This window comes from Orbicella faveolata, unplaced genomic scaffold (genome assembly GCF_042242905.1).
Source record: "Orbicella faveolata isolate gen_17 unplaced genomic scaffold, um_ofav_v1 contig_12, whole genome shotgun sequence".
NCBI classification, from domain to species: Eukaryota; Metazoa; Cnidaria; class Anthozoa; order Scleractinia; family Merulinidae; genus Orbicella; species Orbicella faveolata.
Genome location: NW_028301539.1, coordinates 18647330 through 18675000, shown reverse-complemented (window position 1 = coordinate 18675000; position 27671 = coordinate 18647330). Strand labels below are relative to the sequence as shown.

At 39.3% G+C, this 27671-nt stretch overlaps 2 long non-coding RNA genes and 1 pseudogene across 2 annotated transcripts in view; 2 read left to right on the top strand and 1 right to left on the bottom strand.

The window, feature by feature from the left end:
• LOC149116957 (uncharacterized) overlaps positions 1-1643 on the top strand; it is a 1746-nt pseudogene extending 103 nt beyond the window's left edge.
• Positions 1-13258, top strand: part of LOC110059595 (uncharacterized) — a 17920-nt gene extending 4662 nt beyond the window's left edge. The window contains exons 2-3 of the long non-coding RNA XR_002297788.2: positions 5483-5577; positions 6851-13258. This is a non-coding gene — a long non-coding RNA (uncharacterized LOC110059595). The remainder of the gene's footprint in view (positions 1-5482; positions 5578-6850) is intronic.
• On the bottom strand, positions 9917-26657 carry LOC110059594 (uncharacterized). The gene is made up of 3 exons (XR_002297787.2): positions 26571-26657; positions 26430-26482; positions 9917-16778 (listed from the first exon to the last, which is right to left on the bottom strand). It is a non-coding gene; the product is annotated as an uncharacterized LOC110059594 (long non-coding RNA).
• Positions 26658-27671: the final 1014 nt, after the last annotated feature.

Genomic DNA, 27671 nt, shown 5'->3' with positions numbered 1-27671 from the left:
GTCCATGACATCTTTACATGGTGTCAGAAGTGGGATAGCTGGAACAAAGAGAAGCGAACCCACAACCACACAATCAACCATGGCCACTGAATTTACGTTACCGGCACCTCCTCCGCTTGAGATTCATGACGGTAATGTAACAGAGAAATGGAAAAAGTTTCGTCTTGCCTGGAGCAACTATGCACTTGCAACAGAGCTAAACAAAAAATCCGAGCCAGTACAGGTGGCTACACTGCTGACAGCCATCGGAGAGGACACAAGAGATGTTTACTCTACCTTCAACTGGGAAGACAAAGCAAACAAGAATAAAATTGAGTCAGTGTTGCAACATTTCCCTAACTATTGTCAACCTCACAAAAACATCCTTTTCGAGCGTTATCGCTTTAATAAGCAGGCTCAGGAAGCAGACGAGAGCTACGACCAGTATAAAACGGCACAAAAAAACTCGCCGAAGGCTCCAAGTTCGACACTATCACACCCGCAGAGATATTGCGTGACTGTTTAATATTCGGCATCCGTGATGTTAAAGTACAGGAAAGATTGCTACGAGAATCTCAGCTTACACTGAAGAAAACCGATGAAATTTGCCATGCTTCGGAAAGCACAGCTGCACAAAATGAAAGAAGTCAGCGAGGGAGACAGTGTAAATTCAGTAAGTTTCTGTAACAAATTCGGTCGGCGCCCACGTGGCAACAAAGGAGACAGAGACACTGACAAGTCAACAAAGGCATGTGGTAATTGTGGGCAGATACATGATTTGTATAACTGCTTTGCTTGCGGGAAAACATGCGATAATCAGTCAATTCCAGCAGTGCCCATTCCCCCCCGGGCAACCACGGGGCATTCGCTCATGTTGTCAGTCCCGGGGGTGGGGCATCTGCAATTTTATCGCAGCCCCGGGGCTGGGCATTTGCATACCCCGGGGCGACCCTCGGACATTTGACACATGTGTTTTCGAAAGTGCCATGGATGAGTTCATCGGGAAAGACGAGGTGTTTGTCGAACAATGACTTGTCCGTCAGGGACTAGAGAAACTTGTAGATGTTTTAAAGGTGTGTTTTCTCAATTTTAGATATTTCTTCATTACTTGTAGGCATATAAATATAAGCGACAAGGTGAACTATATTTTGTTTATCACAAAACAATCACTGACGTGAACACAACTATTTTGCATTTCACATTCAAAACTAGCCTAGCATTTTTTATATTCATGAAAGTGAGTTAAAATACTTAAAGTTTGCGAATTCAAATGATGCGATCTTCAAGACAGATCTTGCGAACTTAAAATGCAATGCATCATCATTTAAATGTCTTGATTCTTCACAGAAAAAGTAGCCTGCGAAAACAGGCACCTATCATCGCTCGCGGCTGGAGACACGTCCGCCGCGATCCTAGCTATCCTCTAGCAAACTGTTAAAAACAAATATAAAGAAATAAACATAATCAGAATCAACCAACACGTACTGTTGTCCTTGAAGTCTTACTGTTGCATTAAAATACTGAACAGTTGAACGTTTTATCCACTGATTAATAAAAAAACTGCGTGTTGGAAGGCGACAATCCCAGGGGTGGGGCATTTGCCTTCTTTCTTCGTCCCCACCCCGGGGCATTAAGACAGCTTATGTGTCCCTACCCTGGGGAATTTGCCCATTTATTTAAAAAAAATGCTAATGCTCAGTTAGCCCGGAGGGGGGGAATGGGCACTGCTGGAATTGACTGACGTATAACTGTGGTAGACGTAATCATTTTGCAGCGGTATGTTGCAGTGGAAAACGTCAAGGTCCACACGCAACTCAAAGTGTTAAGGCTGTTGATCAAGATATCGGTCCTGGCAGCAATTCAGATAAAATATATGTGGTTGGCGACATTGCAGCTGTCACGCTCAATGACAAACAACTTGTGACACCATGGCTTTCGTCTGGGAATTACCTGCGTTTTCAGCCCGACACTGGTGCACAGTGTAACATCATTCCAGTATGGCTATACAGGAAAGCTGCTAATGATCCCGATCTAACAGAGGTCAAGCCCCAAAACTCAACGATCTCGGCCTATGGCAGTTCCCAACTTCCGGTCGTTGGACAAGTCACTTTGAGAGTGTGGCGTGACAGTTTAAAGTGCTTATTAGATTGCAAGTTGGTTGACCACAAAGACATTCACCCCATTCTAGGGCGAAAGGCCTATATTGGCATGAACATTGTCCAATACAACGATAATGATGCTATCAACAAACCAACAACAGGGAATGCGGCAGTCTACTCAGTGGAGGATAATCCAAGCGGGGACATGTAGAAAGAAAGTCTTCTGAAACACTTCCCAGAAGTTTTTGCAGAAGAGGTCGGGCAACTAGACCGCGAATACCATATCAAAATTGACCTTACGGTGAGGCCTGTCCAGCATCCATCCCACCAAGTACCTGTTGCAGTACATGAACAGCTTAAAGCTGAGCTGGGCTGTATGGTGGAACAAGACATCATTGCCCCTGTAATGACACCAATGCCATGGGTCAGTTCCCTCGTGGTAGTTCCCAAGAAGGACGGGAAAATAAGGCTGTGTTTGGATCCCAAGGACCTGAACTAAGCAATTCAGAGAGAACACTACCCTCTTCCAGCCATAGAGGACGTAGCAACCTGTTTGCAGAGAGCCAAGGTGTTCACAAAACTTACTGGTGGAAGCGCATGCCCTTTGGGATCCGGTCAGCCCCAGAGATATTCCAGCGCAGGATACACAAGCTGATTGAGGGGATGCCGCACATTGAAGTGGTGGCCAACAACTTTGTCGTTGTTGGTTACGGAGAAACACAAGAGCAAGCGACGCAAGAGCATGACAAGAACCTGATGGCATTCCTTCAGCTGTGCCAGGATCATGGACTCAAACTTAACATTGAAAAGCTCACACTTCAACAAACAGAAGTGTCTTTTATTGGACATGTGGCGACCGGTGATGGCCTGCGAGTGGACCCAGGGAAGGTTAAGGCTATCTGCAACATGCCCGCCCCTACAGACAAGGCAGTAGTGCGAAGGCTATTTTGCATGGTGCAATACCTCAGTAAATTTCTCCCCAACCTGTCGGATATAACGAAACCTTAACGAGAGCTGGCACAGCAGGATGTTGAATGGTGCTGGGAAGATGCACAGAGGCCTGCATCCGGCTAGCATGCGACAGTCTCTACTGGCCATGGATGACAACAGAACTGAAGGAATACATCACCAAGTGTGATGTCTGCATGGTGCACCACAGTGAGCAGAACAAGGAACCAATCCAACAACATAACTTTGCAGCAAGACCCTGGTCCAAAGTGGCTGTTGACCTCTGTGATCTGGATGGGCGTACCCTTCTAGTCACATCAGACTATTACAGCAATTACATAGAGGTTGCACACATTACCTCGATCACATCAAGGTCCATCATAAAGGAGGTCAAAGCAGTCTTCCCAGGGTTTGGCATTCCAGAGGTTCTTGTGACTGACAACGGAGCTCAGTTCTCCTCAAACTTGGGGTTTTGACCATGTGACGTCATCACCTAGGTACCCACAGTCCAATGGCAAGGCCGAAAATGCCATCAAAGCCGTAAAGTGACTGCTCAAGAAATGCAAGGATGCTGGCCAGTCAGAGTTTTTGGCCCTATTAGACCGGCGCAATACTCCGACTGAAGGAATCGGAACGAGTCCTGTGCAACGTCTTATGGGGTGCCGATGCAGAACCCTGTTACCGGTTGCAGACAGCCTACATAAGCCCTGCTATGACACGAAAGCTGTTACCCAGGCACTAGTAGGGACGAAGCAGCGGCAAGAGGACTATTACAACAGGGCTGCTAAGCCACTGAAGACCATCACACCTGGTTAGACGGTATGCATGAAACTCCCTGACCAGGACACTTGGAGCCCAGGAACCTGTACTGAAAAGCTGGAAAACAGGAGCTACATGGTAAAGGTGGGTAACACAGTCTACAGGCGGTACCGCAGACACATCCAGAAAACAAATGAACGCCCACTGCTGTGCATCCGGAAGCTGACAAGGTTTTGCCAACACTCCCCAAAGACAACCTGGCTACACCCTCTGACCCTAGCAGTGAGGCACCCCCCACTGACCATGCAAAAAACAATGATCTCAGGAGGTCTAGTTGTATCTGCCAAACACCAGTTTGGCACAAGGACTGTAACGGCACAAAAATAAGTTTGGTTACCTTACCAAATGCGGACATGTGTTCAGATAGCCCAACAGTGAGACTGTACACAAATGACAGCACCATATTTCTTAGTATTTTATCTTTATTTGTTTGTTCTGTAAGGGGAAAGATGTAACAAGATTCCCCATACACAACTGAGCATAAAGACATTAATATGATGCCCCTATAATGTGATGTCTTGGTGATTGCAACACTCTCACTCGTGGCGGCTTCCCGCACGATGGCTCTCGAAGATTAAAGCACAATCATAAGCAATTATTTTCCTGTCCATGACATCTTTACATTTTATTCTCTGTGTTAAGAAAGCCAAATTCAACTTAAGGTGGCTGGCCACAGTTTCCAGCACTTTCCAAGATTTTGATAGGTCATTATAACCTCTCTTTATCAATTGATGCTGCAACCATGGTATCACAAAACTACCCAATCTTTGGTAGGCATGTTGTTATAATGTTTGTGACACAAATTATATGCAGTTCCAGAAGATATCCATACTCCCCCCACAAAAGGGAATGAAATTTCCTGGGTGGTTGGGGGTTCTGTAAGACCAAAAAATTTAAAGAAATGTGTGAAGCTTAATTGGAATCTCCAGAGGGTTTGGGGTGGGTGTCTTAGAAAAAATCCCTTCTGTGGGGGAGGTATGAATATTTTCTGGAACTACACAATACGTTACCATGACAACAATATGACCTGCTAAAAACACCTTTAATTTTAGCTTGAACTGCTAATAACTCCGAAATGAGCTCGGAAATCTCCATTTTGTATTATCAGGTTTGATTAGCTGGATAAGACATCAAAGCAAAGCGTAAAATGGTTCTGTACATGGTGTTCAGAGCCACCTTAAATTTTCAAAACATATCCAGTTCAACCGCTGGTATTGTCAGTACTGGTATCATCAGTGCAAATCAACAAAACCAATTATGCAACGATGCTTTTCATGTCAAAACAAGTCAGTCTGCCAAAAATTAGCTCCATCCTGCAAAAAAAAAAAAATTGGCCCAAAAAGCTCTATATGCGCTTTTTGCACGAAAGCCTTCAATTATCAGTAATCAGACTCTGTAAAGTACATTGTATTTGTAAATAGTTAGAGACCAGGTCCCAGTTGTTCAAAGGCTGGATAATGCTATCCACCAGATAAATCACTATTTGGAGGATAGGTCTTGACAAAATAAACCATGCTATCTGCTGAATAGTGATTTCTCCTATGGATAGTGTTATCCACCTTTTGAACAACCGGGGCCTGGTCAATGTTAATAATAAAAGTGTTCTTGTTTCTGATAATTTGTTGAATCAACTTCAGATCATCTGGATGGACAGTGGACAAACCTTGATAGACAGTGGAGAAGTGTTGAAGGACAGTGGAAAGATCAAAATGTGCAGACCCTCACCCACCAGGTAAACATGCTTATTTTGTAACCTACTCCTTATCAAATTTAGCGCAAAGTGATGTTAGCTGGGAAGAATCTCCTCATGGCTCATGTTGAGCACTTTGGAACACCCAACTACTGGGTGAAAAATTACTGTAAGCCCATTACAATTTTTAAATGCACCAATAATAACTTTTTTATTATTTTCAATTGTCAACTCTCCTACCATACAAAAAGTAGTTCTTGCTAAGCATGTAACACAATCATGTTAATATGACTTCAAAGCTTCCCAGTAAGGCTTTCCATTCAGCCAAGAAATCTTTGGTACACATTGTCTGAAATTATTTTTAAGAATTCACGATTGAATCCAAAAACAGAAGTTTGAATTTCTTTACTTAACAGATTAATCCAAGATCAAACGGATCATGGTGCATCAAAGAAACCAAAGAATCCACTCTGGGCAAGGATTCACCATTTCCTTTGTGAATTAACAAAATTCAATCAATTTTGGTTTAATGTGCAGTTATGAATTTTATCATTATTTTTCATAAAATTCATAACTTTCATTGTACCTGTCCTGAATTCTCTTGCACCTGGGGAATTTTGCAAGCCTTGCTACAAACAAGCAAATCGATCAAGAAACCAAAACAGACTCATATGCACTCGTATGCAATGTTTTCAGCCCCGGGTGGCCAATTTTGCGTCCAAGACCAGTTGTCCCTTAAAATCTCAATTCAGTCTGCATTAGGACTGTGTTCTCCTTTTCATCGAATGCAAAAACTGCAAATTTAATTTTGCATGTTTGTAGCTCCATTCAATTCAAGTGTCATTGCTCCTCATGACACCAATTTAAAGTTTTAAAAAGCACTAACAAGTTCCTTTAAGTAGTTTTTGATCCTTAGTAACGTTATTTCTAGCTTAGCAACCCCACCAAGGGCTAATCCAATTTTGGGGGTGCAGTCAAACTGCGATTATCCTGACTTGTGAGGACCAAGATAAAGAGCACAATGATACTATAATCAAGAGTCTGATCAATAAAAAATTACATGAAAATTAATGAGACAAAAGTAAAACCAAGTAAATTTTAAAAGAAGTACATATGTTAATAGCACCAAAACAACTTTGAGCTAATTGGATTCTAATTCCGTAGCATTAAATTCACTTTGTCACTTTTGATGCATGTGAGTACTGTTCTTGATCTGCAAAACCAAAACAAATTGTGTTAAACATCTGTCTTTCTTGATGTCTAGAGCTTAAGATTGGATTCCCAAAAATTTATCATTTTGGTTGTTTCATCACAGAATGCTGGACAGCTGAGGTCATTACAAGACAGCATGGACTTTGGAGAGACTAGCAAAAACCAAGACAAGACAACAAGACGGTTTAAGTAGATGTCTATTTGATCATGTATTTTTCTGGCCCAGCCCGGGAGGCCTTTGAATGTGGGGTACAGCTGGCCCGGGGTTTTCCTCCTAGGGGCAAGTGGACGTACGGGGAGGTTTTTCACCCAGTTGTTGTTCCACAACAGGTAGTTGGTAGTTGGTTATTTCTTTACCTTCAAGACTCTTGGCAAACTTCTTGCATTGGTTTCAAGCAACAACCTGATGAATTCTAAAACATATACAGTCACTAACTTATTAGAACAAACAACTCTCAACTGATGCTAACAACTACATGGCTTGTACTTCTCTTTCACCCAACAACTGGTGTTTCAATACCTCAACAAGGCAATAAACAATTAACTGTGACTTCAAACAGAACCAACACAAACTTATTGTAACTCACAACAGATTGATTGAATCTGACACCAACAAGTACATGTACATGTACTTTCATTATCACTTTTTGCCATCAGTCCTTGGGGGTAATGGGCCAGACATTCGTCTTCAACATGCCACTCAGTCACATGCAATCACTGCTGTATCACTCCACTACATAAAAACCAGGGCTGTCCTTTCTTTCCCTGCGTTTCTCACACGGACCTCAGACATAACCAATACAAACTTAACTGACAATAGATGGATTGAGACTGACAGCATCTGACAACAAGATCTACCAGCTTACGCCTTACAGACAACTTATTCATGACCTCAACAAACCTAAAAACTACTTGTGACTTCAGCACTTCAGTGTAGAATACTAAATTACAAGACTGTTATCGATACTGCCAGGTACTACCGACTTCTTCCATGATTGCCTCATAGGGGAATCCCTAGGGATTTTTGGTGGTTTAGATTTTTGCCCCAATTCAATCACCCCATCACTTGAAATCCCGAGCACCCCCTGGGATCACCAAAGCTTTGCTGACTACAGAAACTGCACAAGCCAAATACCAATGCAAGGATTAGCATTGAGTCAGATAATATTACTGTTATGTGTAGAGGTGTGTGTGCCACCAGTGTTCAAACAAGTGCCTTTTTTAAAAAAAAAAAAACACTCTAGCTGCCCACTGCATGTCATTATATGGGTCAGAGGTCTCTGTTATTGTCTGTAATTTTCACCGCAGTGTTCATAATAAATTAATTTCGATTGAAAATAAATTATTGACAATGTTGTTGTTTGTTTCATGATGAGGTGCTTTAGGATGTAGATTGTAATGTTTTGACTGCTTACTGCTAGTCTTCATAGTGTTCATCTGGCAATGAAGGGTTGCAGAAAGAAGTCAAACACCACAATCTGCATCTTATAGTGACTAAATCATGAGACAGACAATAACTCACTTTACAATGACCAGCCACCATCTCTTTCACGGCAAATTTACTTTTTTTGGATGATGCATATTCATGAGAGAACTACATGCTGCAGCAGAGATCTCTGACTCCAATCAATGAACCAGTAAATCATGAAACCCACTCCGCTTGGCTGATTTGAATCCACTGAACAGTAAATATTACTCTTGCCCTTGTTTGTTCCTTTTGAGTTAGGTTTGAAGGTCCCAGTATAAGACTCCTTTGAGCAGTGTTTTTTTTTACTTAGATGTGTGATGTACAGTTGCTCCAAGGCAAAGTCTGAAGTATTAATTGTTTAGAAAAGTTGACCAAAAGTTGTAAAAGAAAAATTCAAACTCATTCATGAACAAACAAACGGTTAAATAGCACATTCTCTTATCTTGTCTCCATACTTTTCTAATAGGTACTGATTGATCATTTTGAGAAACAAACTAAGACAAATCTTCCTTGTGATTCACAATTATTTGGTCAGTTCTCATGATCATTATTGGGCCATAAAGGTGAAACAAAACTTAACAACAACAAATCATGTTCAACTAAATTTTAGGAGTTTATTTCTTCAATTCAAAATTCACATTATTTGCAAACCACAAGTAATGTAACAAAAAATAGTCTGAAATTTAAAATTTGGAAATGTATGTTTAGCAAGTAGGGAAAGCAAACAGGAAGCCTGTTATGGTAACTGCTTAGTGACTTTTTTATTGGGCACATACTAAGGTTTCATTCTTAGCCTTAATTGCGAGATTAGAAGGCTTCAGCACATGCACAGGACAACCAGTTTTTCAGTATTCTGCTTTTGCATTTGGGTTTGGTTCATTACAGGTTATGATAAATTACTTTTAAGTGAGAAAATTCTTAGAATTTAGCTTGCACATTCTTCACTGCTCAAAGGAAAGCTTGCTAAAAGATAATTATTATTTTTGAAATCACTGACTTATTTCCTTTTTCAAACGCTTTTCTGTTTTTAAGTGCCTGGCAGCTTGATGGTGGTTGTTTAATTCATAAACAAGGGAAGCATTCGATATTACAAATTGAGTAATCTCAAGATAGTCAGTCAAATATTTTTCATTTAAAATTCACAGTCTATCAGTTTGGACAAAAACTGTTCATCTCGAAAAATTGGCCTGGGAAACACAGGTCATTTTGCATCCCATGTTCAGTTGTCATAACCACTGTAAGTGGGCTGCTACAAAATTTACCAGCTTTCTAGTTTTTGCAATGTTATCAATCTTCCTATTTTAAATTTAAAACACCATTAATAGCTATAACTGCTATTGCTTCCCTTGTTTATATTAGTTTAATATATTATTTTATGTGTATATTACTTTGTACATAAGTACATGTAGATCTGCAAGCTCATTTGCCTAAACTGAAAATACACGAGAGTAAAAATAGTTATTTTCAAGCACTGCAAAAGTTGCAATGACTAGCTAGGTGTGATGAAAGCCTTATTGTTGCTACTCCATCACATTTACCTTCTTGACTCAATTTATTCCTTTCAGCACGTACCAAAATGTTCATTAATGTAAATGTTCTAGGCCTTAAGCCACAAAATATGACACTAGGTTGCAGAAAAAGTTTGAGTGGTAATATCATTGAAGAATTAGCCCAAATTAATTGTGGTTTATCCCTTAGGAATTATTCTTTTTTTGGAATGGGGCTATTTTTGTTTTCATTTTCAATTTCTCAATTTTTGATGCAGCTATTACTGGCTTATGGTAATATTTGTAAAATTTAGGCAAAGTTAGATCAACAGTCTGCATTTTAATTGAAGTTATCGCTAGTTTCTCTTGTTTTCCTGTTATTTTATTTTATTGTGATCTACAAACAGCATCTTTTATTCTTTTGCACCATTACATTAAATAATCCTTTTTGCTTAGCCTTGAGTGACAGCATAATGCAGACTGTTGATGAACAGTAGTTTATTTTAATTTTATTTGCCAGATTTCTTGGTTCTTCCTTGGTGTTGCAAGTCGTCATATTTTGACAGCTCTTTAAGTCCTCCTTTAAGTTTTTTTCAGTACTTAATTCACTCAACAAATTGTAGGGTTTTTTTGTACTGTTTTCTTGTTTAATCTTTAGGATTGTTTTGCTTGGTACCCTAAACACACACCCTCACGGGTAGCTTAAGATTTTAATCTTGATTTCTTCAGACGTGTATCACCAAGAAACAGCCAGTTTTTTCTTTTTTAGTTTAGTTATATTGCTAATGAGCTTGCATGTATCTACTAAAAATGTTAGGGTATTATTTAATTCCAGGACAGAAGGTGCCACACACACCAAGACACAAATCTAGCCAATCGCGTCCCTGCTGGGTTGCAGAAGCTCTGCCTCTGAGAAGGTGTGTGTTTCTGATGTCCTCTGAGAATATTCCAACTGAGAAATCCTGGGTAACTTTATCTGATACTGTAATTCAAGCTGGGGACAGTTTGGGCACTTGGAAGAGTTGGCTGCTTGCTCTCAAGTAGTGTGGACAGTGTGAAGGAAGGTGAGAGTTTGCTTTTCATGCCGTTAGGGTTCCACTTAATTTGTCACAATACTACACCATCAGTTCCGGCCCAGCAAGGTGCTTTTTCACAGTCAGTGTATCTGGAAATGTTCCACATCCAAGGACGTAAAACAGTAGTGCTGAATTGTGGGGCTTGAGGAGGGTGCATCTCTAGAGAAAGCATAGACAGAGATCACTGAATTTCATCGGAGTGACCTGATTGGATTTTCACAACTGACGTCAAATTGAGTTGAGTCTCTGGGGGTCTCTCTGATTGGGTTGCTACCAGGTCAGGTTTCTCTCTTTTCTAGTTTTTCATAAAAAAATAAACTTTAACTTTAAATAACTAAAATAAAATCCTATAGGCCCAATTATAACCAAAACACATCTTTTTGAAAACAAAATTCTTATTAAACATTTTCTTAAATTTTCATTCTCCCTGTCAAGAAATTTCACAACTAAACTAGCTTCATTCTCTGTTTCATTTTCATTGAACTTAAGACATAATTCTTAAAGTTCCCAAACACTCCACAAACTTTAGGGGGTCTGAGCACCAGCTTTTGACACCAGGGTCTCTGGAATCGCCTTGGTAACCAACAAGAGCTGTGATTGGGTTAATAGCTGCCTTGGTAACTGTGAACCAATCATAGCTCATGCCAGGTACCAAAATAATCCCAGAAATTCTTGTGCTGACAGCTTTCGCCTAGTCTTCCTTAAGTTCCTGGGGTGTTCAAGAGTAATTCTTATTTGTCAATTGGCTATTTATTAGAAACTTAGCATATAATGGGTCTTTGAGGAATAATTCTCATTGGTGGGCCGGTTAAATGTTAAGTAAATCGGCAGCATTAAATTAAACAGCTAATTAGCATTGATGAAGGGTAATCCTGAAATATCTTACATTGATCATTATTTAAAGCTTAGCACTTAAGTTAATTCAGTTTCTTACCAACCGAACAAATCAAACAGGAATCAAAACCTTTCACTAACAGTTTATAAATATAATTTATATAGAATGATAAAAATTAAAACAGTCTAGCATTTCTTTATTTTTGAATATATATGTTGCAATAACAATAAAAATTCATATTCATAAGCATTTTGTGTGGGGCTGGCACTTTCCTAGGTAGGGTAAGGCTCAATTTTTCCATGGTGTTTTTTTACGGATTGTCACGCAATGCTCCTCCAAAATGTGTGCATACACATTGCGTGAGCAGAGAAGAAGGATGCTACAATCTCTTGCAATGGGGATTCTTAATTAAATTTCTGCAATTGAAATTAACGATGCAAGTTGGATTTCAAATCATTTGAAGTCAAAACTCTGCCAAATAAAGAAAAAAATCGCGACCAAATTTATTAGTCAACAATTTTCTAGTTAAAATCTTCGCGCGCATAATTATTCAACCTAAACAGAATTATTAATATAATTTTTAACGCACATCAACTTCCCGATTCTTATCACTGTAAGCAGCGATTCAGCTCAAACCTCTAGCTTGTTTTAGTATTAAAATAACAAGACCCGCTCAGCTTCGTATGTTCATTGCTCGTTTCGGATCACGGATGTTCTCTGGAGAATTGTCCTCCAAATTATTCATTTATTCGCAAGGGAATTTGATTTGCACTTGAATTAAAAAAATTCTCCAGAGTAACGTCACGTGAGATGAAATAGGACAACAAACAAACAAGCTAAATAAGCATAATTAACTAAAACATTTGGCAATATGTTTTATTTTTAAAAGAAAACGAAACCTTTCTTCGCCATAATAATCGGCCAATTTCTTTCATCCAAATTAAAGAGAGATACCTGACAATGGTAGCTTCACAGATGAGAGACTCATAGCGACTTGTGCTCTTTGGTGAAGTTTGTGGAATGACGGTCGGTGGGAGGTTTGGTCGGAAGGTCAGACTGGCGGATTCTGTGTTCAATTCTTTCTTTGATTTCAACGGTGATGCACTGGAATTAAGCACCATACTTAAGCGCTTCGGTTTTTCTTGTCCAAGTTGCGAACATTTCCAACTTCAATGGGTTTTCATCCAAAATAGTCCGGGAGGGCGAACTTATCGGCAAATCATTTATTTTTGATACAATGACTCGCCTAATGGCATCTTTAAAAAAATTATCAATTTGGTTTTTTAATTTTTTTTCTTGTTAACTCCAAAAGTATTTGAGTGTGGCATTGTGACAAATTAAGACAAAGACCCCGGAGGCATGGGGAGCAAACTCTCACTTTCCTTTACGCTGTCCACCCCACTTGAGAGCAAACGATCAACTCTCCCAAGTGTTCAACTGTTCCCGCCTTGGGTATAGAGATCAGATAAAACAGACCAGGATTTCAAAGTTGGAATCTCAAACAAGGACTAAAGAAACAACACCAACTTGCAGCAGAGTGTAAGCAACCCAAAACGCAGGGACAAGATTGGCTAGATTATTTTTTTTAACTTAAAGTAATGGACAACAGAGACAATTTTTATTTCAATAAAATATTGTTACCCTTTCCCTTATGTTGTTTTATTTTGCAATCCAACCATTTAAGTGAACCAGATAACCTCTCTAAAGTAAGCCAAGTTCTCGAGAAGAATCAACAAAACTTAGCAATACGATTGACACTTAGAGTGAGTTTCTTTAACAAAATCCATGATTAGATTCTTAAATCCGAAAGAATCCGAGAGCGCACTTTACTTATGGGTTATTGACCAAGTGTGAGGGCAAGATTGCTGGATATTGGCCAAGTTCTTTTTTTGCATGTTTATGGACCGAGACGGAGTCGAGGTCCATAAACTCGCAAAAAAAGAACGAGGCCAATATCCAGCCATCTTGACCGAACAGGCTTGGTCAATAAAGGATTTATTATATGGCTTTCGCGGAAATTTTTCTTGCGGGTCACGGCGGGTAGTCCCGAGCGGGCAAGATAGCTCCATCTTGCTCGCTTGGGTAGCCAATCACAGCGCAGGATTTGATTCATCTTGCCCGCTCTCGGAGCTAGCCATATAATAAGTTTCTTTACTAAACAGATAAGATCTCTCGGATCATGGTGCGAATCCTTGCCCACAGTGGATTCTTCGGTTCCTTTGACGCACCATGTTCCGACAGATCATAAGCAGTGTAAGTAGCAATTAATTAAAATAAAATAAAATAAAAAATGATCCGAGAGATCTTGGATTGATCTGTTTAGTAAAGAAACGCAAAATCCGCTTTCGGATTCTTTCGGATTTAAGAATCTAATCTTGGATTTTCTTAAAGAAACGCACCCTTAGTTTTCATAAGCAGCTTGTTTCTCGTGTCAATGTACGTTTACATATATGTCTTTTCATCATTTTAAAACGCACGAAATATATTACCATAAGGGTCGTCACGCAAAGGACCAAGCGTAACAAAATGTTGCGTCCAGTTGCGTGACAATCCCTGGTGCCTAGTTGTTTTCCATATTTTTTAAACGTATCTGCAGTGTACATTGTAAAAGAAACAAACCGTTTACTAGAACCAGTCTGCAATCGTACCACTTAGTTTTACTGAGACCTAATTACTGTAAACATGACCGTATTGGTCCTAAGCTGGGCACATTAATTTTCCTTACTACAAGCCCTACGCGTTTTGAACTTAGTTTTGAGAATATGGTGGTACATAAAGACTATCGTGAAGTTAAGTATATCTTTATGTTATTCTCATCTCCGGTCGTTTTGGAAATCAACTCACTGATATTGTAAGGAGAAAAAATATGTCCACTTTTGGGACTGGCTCAGAGTACGTTTTCAAAAACCTCTCCACTATTAAAAATTCATTGTGGGTTCGTCTTTAAATATATCGTGTGTAGACCCGAGAAAAATCGAAACCGGAAACGAATTGATTATTTTTTGGCGTTTTCCCGCTTATATAACCTATCAAGGGAAATCAAAAAGGCTCTGAAAGAAATTTGTTGCGCGCGCGTCAAATGAAGAAGCAAAACAAACCGATCGTGTCCAAACAAACTATCGCTCAAATTTTTAGCGCGTAACTTTTAGTGTAGGATTTCCAAACTGGGTAGTATCAAGAAAATCATTCGAGATTGCAACAAAATTGTTGTCAAAGTCACAGTTATAACAGTTGTGAAAACAACTTCGGCTCGAAGTCGTAGAAACAAAATATGCCAATTTTTCCACGCAGTAGGCACGCATCGCATAACGTTTGCTTTGTGATCAGTAGTTGTTTAAATTGCCGTTTCCCCTAGGGTTATAAAGCGCTCTAAATCCGCTGAAAAAATCAAAAGAACTTAGGTTTTTTTCTTTCATTCCCAAGAATAGACTGCCCAAAAAACAGACAAGGAAGAAAAACATGCATTTCTAAGACCTATTTTCTTATAACGATTTGCAGTCGCTTGGAAAAATTGTAACTAAAAGATTTGAACTCTGCTTTAGCTAAGGTCAAATACTTAGGAAATTGTACTTCTCGTATTACATGACATTGTTACGTTCTTTTAGTAACACAAGATAAATAAGTCACGCAATAATGCATCCTTTTAGAAAAAGGGATTTGCTGATTTAAATGTTTTCAAAACCGCCGGGCAAAGGCAAGGATCTCGGAAAACAAAAAAACCTTCTGCTTCAATCTTGAATGAGCGTTTGTTGAAGAATTTAATGACATGCGATGATACGGTCTTTTGAAAAACGTACACACAAAGGTTTACAGTAAAATGTCGAACCACCCACAGGCGACCTCCCATGATTTTTGCAAAACTGATGGAGTGTTTATGACAGCTTAATAATTTGGCTGCACAAGACAATTTTGAGGACTTTAAAATAGAATCGTATAACAGACTCAAGATGGTCACTTTACACAAAGTGGTCGCTTAGTGAGGTTCGACTGTCCAATGGAATGCAGACATGCAATGTACTGTACCAAGATCACCCCATTAAATTGTGTGATCTCTGCAAATATTGTAGATGGCTTACAGTCTCTCTGTTTCTAACACGACCTTAGCAGGAACACAGACAATCAACCAGTCAGTTCATCATTCCGCGTGCCAGTCTTTCAATGAGTCAGTCAGACAGTAAGCCAGACAGTTAGTAAGTGCCGTCAGTCAGAACTGTCAGTCAGTGCCTTCAGTCAGTCCGTCAGTCAGTCAATCAGTCAATGAGACAGTCAATCACACAGTTCGTCATTCTGTGCCTCAGTCTTTCAGTCAGTTAGTCAGTTAGTCAGTTAGTCAGTTAGTCAGTTAGTCAGTTAGTCAGTTAGTCAGTTAGTCAGTTAGTCAGTTAGTCAGTTAGTCAGTTAGTCAGTTAGTCAGTTAGTCAGTTAGTCAGTTAGTCAGTTAGTCAGTTAGTCAGTTAGTCAGTTAGTCAGTTAGTCAGTTAGTCAGCGAGTCAGCCAGTCAGTCAGTCAGTCAGTCAATCAGTCAGTGAATCTGTCGTTTTTTACATCAGTCTTTCAGTGAGTCAGTCAGTCAGCCAGTCAGTGAGTTTGTCAGACAGTCAGACCATCAGACATTTGATCAATCTGTTAATCAGGCAGTCATTCAATCAATCAATCCAGTCCATCATTCCATGTGTCAGTCTCACAGTCAGTCAGTCAGTCCCTGAGTCAGTCAGTGCATCTGTCATTCCTTGCATCAGTCTTTCAGTGTCAGAGGCAGTCAGGGAGTTCGTCAATCAATCAATCAGTCAGACAATCAATCAGTCAGTCTACATTCTGTCAGTTTTGTCAGTGGATCAGTCAGTCAGTCAGTCAGTCAGTCCATTATTCCATGGATCAGCCTTTCAGTCAGTCAGTGAATTAGTCAGTCAGTCATGATGGGCTTAAAACTGTACTTCTAAAAAACGTTTTATATGAGAGTTCTTCTATTCATTGTGCAAATCAACCACTGAAGAATACAATGTACATTGCAAGGCTGAATTCAGTTAACCACGGCAGAACTTGGCTTATTCAAGAGTTTTGTTCACCTGGTTTCCCCAAGAGATGGATTGCAAAATAAGACACACTGCCCTTCTAAAGATGACTGCTTGAAGCTTTGGTCCACTTTGTCCCAGTTGGCATCTGATCTGGAAAAGCAAGATTAACTTCTTTCAGTGTCAAGTTAACATTAATATTATAAGATACTGTGATAACCGAATACGTGTACTTAGACCCATCTGTTAGTCTTTCCAACGATCAGTTATCCGAGTTCGTAAATCTGTCAATAATTCTATCAGTCAGTCAGCCAGTCATCCAATCAGTTAGCCAGAAGCCAGCACAGCAAGTAGTTACACATTTTGGGGTGCACAAAAATTAAGGGGAGAGCCTGGGCCTGGGTACTCCCTCATATGAGTTATATATGGGCTGAAATAGGGTATTGATTTTGGCCATTTTGCTTCAATATGGGGTATGGTTTGTGCAGTCTAGCCTCAAATTGGGTATGTTTTTTTTAGAAGAAGCTACACTGACGTCTTCAGCTTCATCAATAACACCATTAACAAAAGCCCTTCCCATAAACAGTTCTTAAATACCCTTTCTGCTGTGGGCATGAAGTCTGGAGAAAAGATTTTTGTAAAAGTTCACCGTCAGAATCATTATTTTCAGTTAAAGAAGCTTTGGTTATTGCTTACAGTAGTTTTTCCTTTATGAAAAGAGAATTCCATATTACGTCAAGGTTAGCTCATATTCATTATTATTCACGAGTTTGCTCATAGAACACTTTGATTCTTATGAAAGATCACTTTCTTTACCTTTTTTCTACATTTTGCAAAACAGTGAAAAAATCTTTCTATTTTTACCCCAAGTAACTTATCATCTAACCGAGCAAAAGTTGAAAAGAAGTCTATAAATTTGAACATTTTCATGTAAATGTCCTGAAAAGACGTTTGAAGTTACTTAAAAGCATGTCTTATTTGTTTATGTCTGTTAGTCTTGTGTAAAACATTGTCTAGACACAAATAAATGAAAAAATGTCACTGAAATAATCGGAATCATAGGCCAACGCAGTGTGCACACGCAATCACCGGCCCATCTCAGATGTAAAAATTTCTGCTTTTTCATGCTATTTTCTAAACCAAATAGAACATGGTGTTCCTATGTCAGCGGTAGATCTAGGGGGAGGGTGCAGGGGGTGTGCACCCCCATCCCCTGAGATGGCATGCAGCTTTCTAGTATAACTGGTATTCTGCAGTCAGTTATGCCATTCCTTAGTGGTGCACCCCTCCTAAGAAAAATCATGGATCCACCCCTGTATGTTTCCAAAGAAAATAATCCACTTTTGAGGTCTAGAAAACTGTTGAATACACTCGAACTTTTCTGTTACATCCACTAGCACTTTTTCTAGACCTCTGTGAAGCCTGTGTTATTTTTTACAACAACACAGAACATCCACTAATTTGTACATTATACACTTGGGAGAGTAGAGAGCAGTTGAAAAGCTGGTGTTGCTCCAAGGTATGGGTTGAATAACTCTTTCACTTTGTCTACGCTCTCCAAACTCCGCCTAAGGTTTTCCACCAGTTGCTCAGCACCTTTTTGGCAACTTCTTGTATTTCGAGCAACTCTTTTTGTTTCAAGCAACTTTTTGCATTGTGTGGTTCCAGAAAATATCAATATCCCCAACCATGGAGGGAACTAGGAATTCCAGAGGGGGGGGGGGTCAAAGACCCAGGAAATTCCACAAGGGAGGGGGGTTGGACGGTCAATTTAGTTTCCAGATGTCCATCGATTCAATATGAATTCAAGTATCGATCTACAATTCTGGTCAAAAGTGTTGGGACAGTTCACGGCAGATGACTTCACAGGCAGCCTCTCTTAAGACCAAGACCGTGCAAGCCCGCCTACCCCCCTCCCCCTGTCAATGTTGCTAAAAATTGTGAAGAAAAAAACCCTTGACAATAGCTTCAGAATAGCCTCCTAGAACAGTATTCTCAAACTTAAGGGACGATAAGATAGATATTCAAGTCTTATTCCCATAATAACGATTTTTCAGCAATCACGTTCAGTTCCAACACAACTGTCTAATTACTTTATATTGTGCCTTTTTTCTTTTTTTCCAACATCCGATCTAGTCTTCAGAATAGTTTCATTTTCTTGCAACATTACTAGGGGGAGGGGGGTCAATGATACTTGCTTCTATTCATCTTTTGTTCTAAAACGTCAAGGACATAGTTGAAATCGTGGGTTTTAGCGTGCAAAAAAGGGTAAGTGTCCCAACAACTTATGGCCAGGATTGTAGCTGTTCAAAACTCCTTTCTTACCTCCTAAGTAAATCTTTCACATGGAAAAATAGTAGCTTGAATACTTGTATTTGAATCACATTATATTTGAAATAAATTTTCTTTCTTCAAAAGCACTTTGGAAGTCTAGTCTAGTTTGTTTTTGCATCGGCCTTTGAAGCTTTCGAGTGGCAGTTGATTTCTTTCATGAAAATTTAGTTTCTTTATAACTTTAAGGTAGAAATGATGTTATGATTTCAAAAACTTGATAATGTCTTATTTCTGTTTATCTCTGTCCTTTTGTGTGTAATTTTGCTGTAGAATTGGATTTTGTCGCAAGTGTGTTAGCGATCGTGTTCACGATAAAAGTATGGTGTCAATTTCATCCACACTCATGTTATCAGTCCTTCAACAGAAATTGCACCACATTTACTAAGTGAATAGTCGTATAGGAAGGTAATTTGACAAGTTATCATTCTATCTATTTTCTTTTAAAGCATGTTAAAATAAATTGCTGTATGTTTTCTTTGTGTGTGTGTGTTCAGATATTACGATCGAATCGAGGATAAACAGCAGTGACGTGCAATACAGACAGCTAAGTGTTTGGAGTGTTTACTCAAACTTTACATACTTTCTTGCCCAAACTATTTTTTCAGAGGGTACAGAGGGTGTACATAATACTAGTGGAAATTCTGGAGGGGTGGGGGGGGGGGTTATTTTTGTGTTCAAACAATGGAAATTCCGGGGGGTGGAGGGCTTACAGGAAACTCCCTCTGTGGTGGGGGATGGACATTTTCTGGAACTACACATTCTCAGGGTGAGATAAAATTCAAATACTTTTGAGCCCAAATCTTTGAGGAGCTAGCCCAAAATTATTCTATTTAATAAGTATAATTAAAGTAATTTAATATGAAAAAATAATGTTAATTATGTCCTTAGATGAAGTAATTCTCTTTGATTTCCCTCTTGAATTACTGTAAGCCTTATACAATAAAACATTTAGAAGCAATCAAAGTGTGGTTCCAAAAAATAGCCATACCCTCCCCCAGCTGGATCCCCACCCCCCCCCCCAGTATTTTCCATTCTAGGGGGGCTTCACGGTACTCTCCCATCCTCTGCAATTTCCATGATTTTTCTACTTGGGCCCCCATACCCCTTGGAAATTCCATGGCCATAAATAACAAGACTTAAGCTATTTATTTCTCCTAGGCACTGTAATCAGGAAAAAATAACCATTTTAATTGATTTCGGTTGCTTAAATTTTACATTTTCCTTTCTCTTAAAAAAAAGATTTGTGTTGTTTCATGTTCTCTCACACACTGTCTGCTAAACACAACGTCTGAAGTTTGTCATAAAAAAAAAAGAAACAACCAACAGTGTTTCACTCATGTCCACTTGATGCTTGCCCGTCAGGCAACCTGCGATAATAAGGCCCTAGCCCGACCGATCGTTTCACTAGTCCCGGGCTATCCAACAGCCATTTTGTCACGTCCTGATTCTGAGCAGTTTCTACTTTTCTATCAATTCTGAGAAATCGGAGCAGCTTTTAGTACTTAAATTGGCCTTGCTTCCATATTTCACAATGCTTTAGCAGACAATTTTTTTAATTTCCTGTGAAAAAGAAGCAAATACCCTCCCCTGGGGCAGATCATGGATGCAAGATGCATGCTGTCGGACAAGTAGGTCAGCAGTTTTTTTTTTTTTAAAAATCAAAATGGAGGATGACGATTCACATCCGACTGACTCAAGTGTCTCAGGTGAAGAATTTTTCCAAGATCAACATTAATTATGGAAAGCCGTAACTTTCTTATGTGGTTGTTTATCATTTGGTGTGGTTTCTTCATTATGTGTTGTAGTTGCTTCATTATATTGTGTGGTTTCCTCATTATGTGTTGTAGTACTCCATTATGTTTTGTGGTTTCTTCATTATGTCCTGTAATGTAGTCCTGATGTGATGTGTTTTTATCATGATGTGGTGTGATAACTTCATTACATGGTGTGGTTTTATTGTGATGTACTGAGGTTGTTAAGTTATGTCTTGTGCTCTTGTCATGATGTAATGTGGTTACGCTGTTATGTTGTCTGGTATCTTTGCTATGTAGTTTGATCATTACGTGATGTGGATCTGTCTTTATGTCTTCTTCACCTCGCTTCCAATACCAAGCTCTAGTACCCAGGCTTCACTCGCTATCGCAGAAGGATTCCCAACCGTACGCTCACAAGTTAAATTTATACAAAAGCAAACAATTGTCAAATACTTGTGAAATGTTCGTGGCAAGTCTGACACGGCGTTTCGTCTCGGCCAAGAGACTCTTCAGAGACCTTTAGAATTCAAAGGCAAACTCGTTGAGCATCATGCCCAAAGTCCCGTTCGCAAATTCTTGATGTTGACAGTCTGGCCCTCTATCGCAGACGGATTCCCAACCGTACATTCACGAGTTAAATTTATACAAAAGCAAACAATTGTCAAATACTTGTGAAATGTTCGTGGCAAGTCTGACGCGGCGTTTCATCTCGGCCAAGAGACTCTTCAGAGACCTTTAGAATTCAAAGGCAAACTCGTTGAGCATCATGCCCAAAGTCCCGTTCGCAAATTCTTGATGTTGACAGTCTGGCCCTCTATCGCAGAAGGATTCCCAACGGTACGTTCACAAGTTAAATTTATACAAAAGCAAACAATTGTCAAATACTTGTGAAATGTTCGTGGCAAGTCTGACGCGGCATTTCGTCTCGGCCAAGAGACTCTTCAGAGACCTTTAGAATTCAAAGGCAAACTCGTTGAGCATCACGCCCAAAGTCACGTTCGCAAATTCTTGATGTTGACAGTCTGGCCCTCTATCACAGAAGGATTCCCAACCGTACGTTCACGAGTTAAATTTATACAAAAGCAAACAATTGTCAAATACTTGTGAAATGTTCGTGGCTAGTCTGACGCGGCGTTTCGTCTCGGCCAAGAGACTCTTCAGAGACCTTTAGAATTCAAAGGCAAACTCGTTGAGCATGACGCCCAAAGTCCCGTTCGCAAATTCTTGATGTTGACGGTCTGGCCCTCTATCGCAGAAGGATTCCCAACCGTACGTTCACGGGTTAAATTTATACAAAAGCAAACAATTGTCTCGGCCAAGAGACTCTTCAGAGACCATCGTATGTACATCATAAATTCCCAGTTTCTTTCTTGCTGTACATCGCAACCAAAAAAACTTGTCAAATTAACCAAATCAATACTGTAAACAGCTCCATGAATGCTCCTATCTCCGAGACTTCACAAAAAAAAATAATAATGCTTGCACGCCTTGCGTGCCTATGTTTTAGTTTAATTGAGGACAAAGTTATTTAACAACACTGGTTATTCTACAAAATTGCCCAAAAATGCTTCGAAATCTTACTTTTGTTGCACTTTTGCATGAGACCAAATGAAGGAACACAGCAACAAAATTTTTGTTTGTTTGTTTGTTTGTTTTGGAGCAACTTTTGAGCAACTTTCGTAACAAAAACCAACTTTTGACTCTTTTTGCAACTTTTCAGCAACTTTGTGAGAAACTGCAGGCAAGTTTTTGGGAAATCTCGAGCAACTTGTCGAAAGCTCTAACTCTGCCTACAACCAAAATGCGAAAAAATCACTCAAGCAGGAACCAAATGTAAGCCAAGACACGCATGCCTTGTGCGGTTCCAAAGATATCCATAACGAGGGGAGTGAATAAGTTTTCGGATCAACGGATTTGGCCTTAAAAAGCATACAGACTGTAGATTTTTGCGGTAAATCAAGCAGATTCGTGGATTTTAAAACCTCAGTGGAATCATGGATGAGCTGTGAATTTTGGCGCGGATTCCAGATTGTGCCTGTCTTGATGTTCGGATCTTGGGTCCTAAACGAAATTTGGATCATAGATCTTTTTTTCAGCCTTGGTCGGTATGTTAATGAGTTCATTCAAATTATTTCTCTTTTCAACAAAGCTCATTTAAAATTAGGTGTGAGACTGTTATTGGAATATTGTACTGAGTAATAGTCATCAAGCATGTTGAGTATGTTGCCTTCTTTACTATTTGGGCAAAATTAACAATGGCATTCACATTTACCAGTTTACCTTTGAACTTTTACACTTCTGTTTCCAGAGGTGGTTGTGGTTTCGGATTTGAACAAAAATATTGGCGGATCGATGGATTTGGCCAAAAAAAGGCATGGATCGATGGATTGGCATACCCCTATTCACCCCCCCCCCCCCTCCATAACCACCATATGGAATGTCATAGAAATGTTGAGCAAATGGTGTGGGAGGGTCTTCATTGACTTATCTCACTAAGAACCCTTACTATATGCTTGACCAGTAGCAGTGACAATTTTGATTTTTCAAAACAGGCTCATCTTTACCCACACAAGTACGGCAGTACATATTATGCTCGCAATACAGTATATATACTGTAAGGTTTTAAGCCATTAACACCATCTGATTTACACAACCACTATAATACCGACGCTAATAACACGCCATTAGTTATTGGCCTAAAATGTTACAGTATGTAATGAGAGTGGTTCCAAATTAAGCCATTAGTTATTGACCTAAAATGTTGCAGTATGTAATGAAGGTGGTTCCAAATTAAGCTGTTAGTTATTGGCCTAAAATGCTACAGTATGTAATGAGAGTGGTTCCAAATTAAGCTGTTAGTTATTGGCCTAAAATGTTACAGTATGTAATGAGAGTGGTTCCAAATTAAGCTGTTAGTTATTGGCCTAAAATGTTACAGTATGTATTAAGTGTGGTTCCAAATCACGCCATTAGTTATTGGCCTAAAATGTTACAGTATGTAATGAGAGTGGTTCCAAATTAAGCCATTAGTTATTGGCCTAAAATGTTACAGTATGTAATGAGAGTGGTTCCAAATTAAGCCATTAGTTATTGACCTAAAATGTTGCAGTATGTAATGAAGGTGGTTCCAAATTAAGCTGTTAGTTATTGGCCTAAAATGCTACAGTATGTAATGAGAGTGGTTCCAAATTAAGCTGTTAGTTATTGGCCTAAAATGTTACAGTATGTAATGAGAGTGGTTCCAAATTAAGCTGTTAGTTATTGGCCTAAAATGTTACAGTATGTATTAAGTGTGGTTCCAAATCACGCCATTAGTTATTGGCCTAAAATGTTACAGTATGTAATGAGAGTGGTTCCAAATTAAGCCATTAGTTATTGGCCTAAAATGTTACAGTATGTAATGAGAGTGGTTCCAAATTAAGCCATTAGTTATTGGCCTAAAATGTTACAGTATGTATTAAGTGTGGTTCCAAATCACGCCATTAGTTATTGGCCTAAAATGTTACAGTATGTAATAAGTATGGTTCCAAATTAAGCCATTAGTTATTGGCCTAAAATGTTACAGTATGTAATGAGAGTGGTTCCAAATTAAGCCATTAGTTATTGACCTAAAATGTTGCAGTATGTAATGAAGGTGGTTCCAAATTAAGCTGTTAGTTATTGGCCTAAAATGCTACAGTATGTAATGAGAGTGGTTCCAAATTAAGCTGTTAGTTATTGGCCTAAAATGCTACAGTATGTAATGAGAGTGGTTCCAAATTAAGCTGTTAGTTATTGGCCTAAAATGTTACAGTATGTATTAAGTGTGGTTCCAAATCACGCCATTAGTTATTGACCTAAAATGTTACGGTATGTAATAAGTGTGGTTTCAAATTAAGCCAATAGTTATTGGCCTAAAATGTTACAGTATGTGATGAGAGTGGTTCCAAATTCAGCCATAACTTATTGTCTTAACATGTTACAATATGTATTAAGTGTGGTTCCAAATTAAGCATTGAGTTATTGGCCTAAAATGTTACAGTATGTAATGAGAGCAGTTCCAAATTGAGCTGTTAGATATTGGCCTAAATTGTTACGGTATGTAATAAGTATGGTTCCAAATTAAGCCATTAGTTATTGGCCTAAAATGTTACAGTATGTAATGAGAGTGGTTCCAAATTAAGCCATTAGTTATTGACCTAAAATGTTGCAGTATGTAATGAAGGTGGTTCCAAATTAAGCCATTAGTTATTGGCCTGAAGTAATTAACGACATCTGCCGTGATATCTGTAATCTGAAGATCCCGGTTTTTAGTTCTAATTTTGAAAGTTTGCTTGGTTAACACCTTACCAGCAAAATGAAAAGTTTCAATAGTTTGAGTGCTTTGAGGGTAATGGCAGGGCTGAATCAAAAAATTACACTCAAAGTGTACTATTCGTCTTCTTCAGTTTTGTGGAGTTATGTTTAGAAAACAGCAAATAGCCCCTTTCATTCCTGATATCAAGAAGCAAACTTCCCAAACCCTATCTCCCTGCAGTATGTGTAAAAGTGCTGTGCAGAGTAGAGGGAAATTTATTGGGTAATTTCTGTTTACGATAATTGACTCGAGTAAATGAAACCTGTCATAGTCCTCCCTAGCAAGAAAGAGACACAATCACACATCTTATCCACTGTTTATTACTTAGTAAAGTGCCTTCCCAACCCCACACTTTGCGATATTATCCATGCACAGTAACTTGCACTGAATATTGTTTCAATTCAGTAGAAGTTACTGTGTTGGGGGTGTCATCCATTGTTAGTATCGGTTCTTTATTCTTCGCTCCCTCTTATGTCTTGCCCTGCTCAATCCTGTCCTAGAAGTTTCCATTTTCTATTAAAAACTGGGGTTTGTTCCCCCAAACTTAATATGGGGGGTGACAACTCTACCAAGGCCTGTTTTGGGAGAAAAACAAAATTTTTCCAGGAATCAGGAGACTCTGGAATTTTGCCGGGAAATATGACATAAAGTAGTTGCAGAGAAAAGTGGGATGTTGAACAAAATTTGTGTTTCGATCAGTTAAGAAATCTGGAGGAACTTCCAGATGTCTGGGAGGACTTAAGCTATACATAGTGTTGATCAAACAACGTTTGTTAGAGTTGTTAACCCTACATACTTATTCAGGACAGCTCAACCCGCTACACTGACAATGTGTACGAAGCGCTTGCTTGGTACACTTCTTGGTCAAGTCAATTGGATGGTTTGACACCATCTTTGATCAGGGTATCAAGGCCTTGTTTTACCTTCTTGGCCTTTTCAGTCAGTTGTGATTTACTACTTTTGGATGTCAATCTTTAGCTTGATTGGAGTCAGCTAAAGTACTTGAATTACTGATCTAACAAACGAACATCCGAACGAACATTTTAGGCCAATAACTAACGGCTTAACTTGCTAGTCGGTAAATTCTAACATTTTAGGCCAGTAAATACCGCACCGACCGTGGTTAGTAGCTTAAAATGTTACAGTATATATACTGTGATAACAACATACTAAGCCGTTGTCTGAACGCCCCACAAGTACTACGTTGCAAGTTTGTCAGTTCATGTCCCTCTAACACGGTAGAAAGCCAGAATAAATTATGATGGGTTTTTACATGTAACGTTTATGTGTTACCTTATTATCTATTCTAGTATTTATTACATCAAACTGCAAGGAAATCACAGTGTAACTAAACCAATTTACAAGCTAATTCAAGCTTACCTTCAGAAGTTGTCAACAAACAGGCAGCCGTCTCCATATTCCATCTCCTGACTCTGAGAAGCGAAAATGTAAAGCAAATTAGCTTACGTCTCACATCAAGTAACATCGCTGGTTCAAAACGGCTTTAAACAAAGAACAAACCTGTGAAATTACGAAAAACTCAATTTTCCACCATTTTTCCTACACACGTGCCAAAATGGAGGAGACGAACTACGCTCGCAGAGATCACTGGGGAATACCCAGGAGGAGGGGCAGGGGAGGGGAGCCCAAAAAACGTTATTTTGGGATCCCAGCATTTCCAACAATTTCATTAATGATTGCAACAGGCTAAGCTACAGAGGGCACAGAAAGACTTGACATCTTAATTGGATATTGCGTCCAATTAAACTAAAAGGATTTGGAGATCTCGAGGACTCAAAAGAAGATCAGGGTATAGCTTATGTACTCGTACACCACTTTTCCCGCTTTTCGCCGACGAAACGCCGCCCAGGGATGAGGACCCCGCGTCATGACGTCACTATCAAGCATGTAGAGCTTTATATGACTACAATAATGTACTTCGTAGAACGCACACATATTGTCAAAAATCGAAGTTGAATATCGCCCCTACAACGCACTGCGACGATGAACCACCACAAAAATAAATTTTGTGCATTTTATTTAGTTATTCAGCAAAGCAAGAAAAAGTTTCAGCAAAAGACGTTTTCGGCTCATCTTCACCGTAAATTCTAAAACTAAATTACCTGACCTTTACGGTTAGCAAAGGGCGAGTGTTAAGGAGGGGAAGGTAAGTTTTGCACAACGCACAAAAAAGACGCAACATAGCTGCTGTCTTGCTTGCAATATACATGAACGCAAAGGATAAATCTTCAAGTTTTTTTCTTCCTTATCAGTACAGGCATATGGTATATATGTGGTATGGGAGACGCTAGAAAGTTGCACATTCACATCTCATATGTAATAAAGTTCCCCCCCCCCCCCCACCCCCCTTCCCCAGCCTTCTCAATAGAGCCACCAGAAAGCGCAGAGTAGTTCAAGTTTTCTTTCAAATCCGTGTTGTGGCGATCTTGAACGAAAGCGAAAATGCCGCGGTGCATATAGTGGCTCATCTGCTGAGGATTTGATCGCACGGTTGTCTTGTCCTCTCTTTCGCTGCACAAAATAAATATAAAATGTTAAACTGATCAGCTTTTCGTCCTTTTATTTGTTGATTGCCTTCCTTGTTACAGTCTGCGTAGCTGG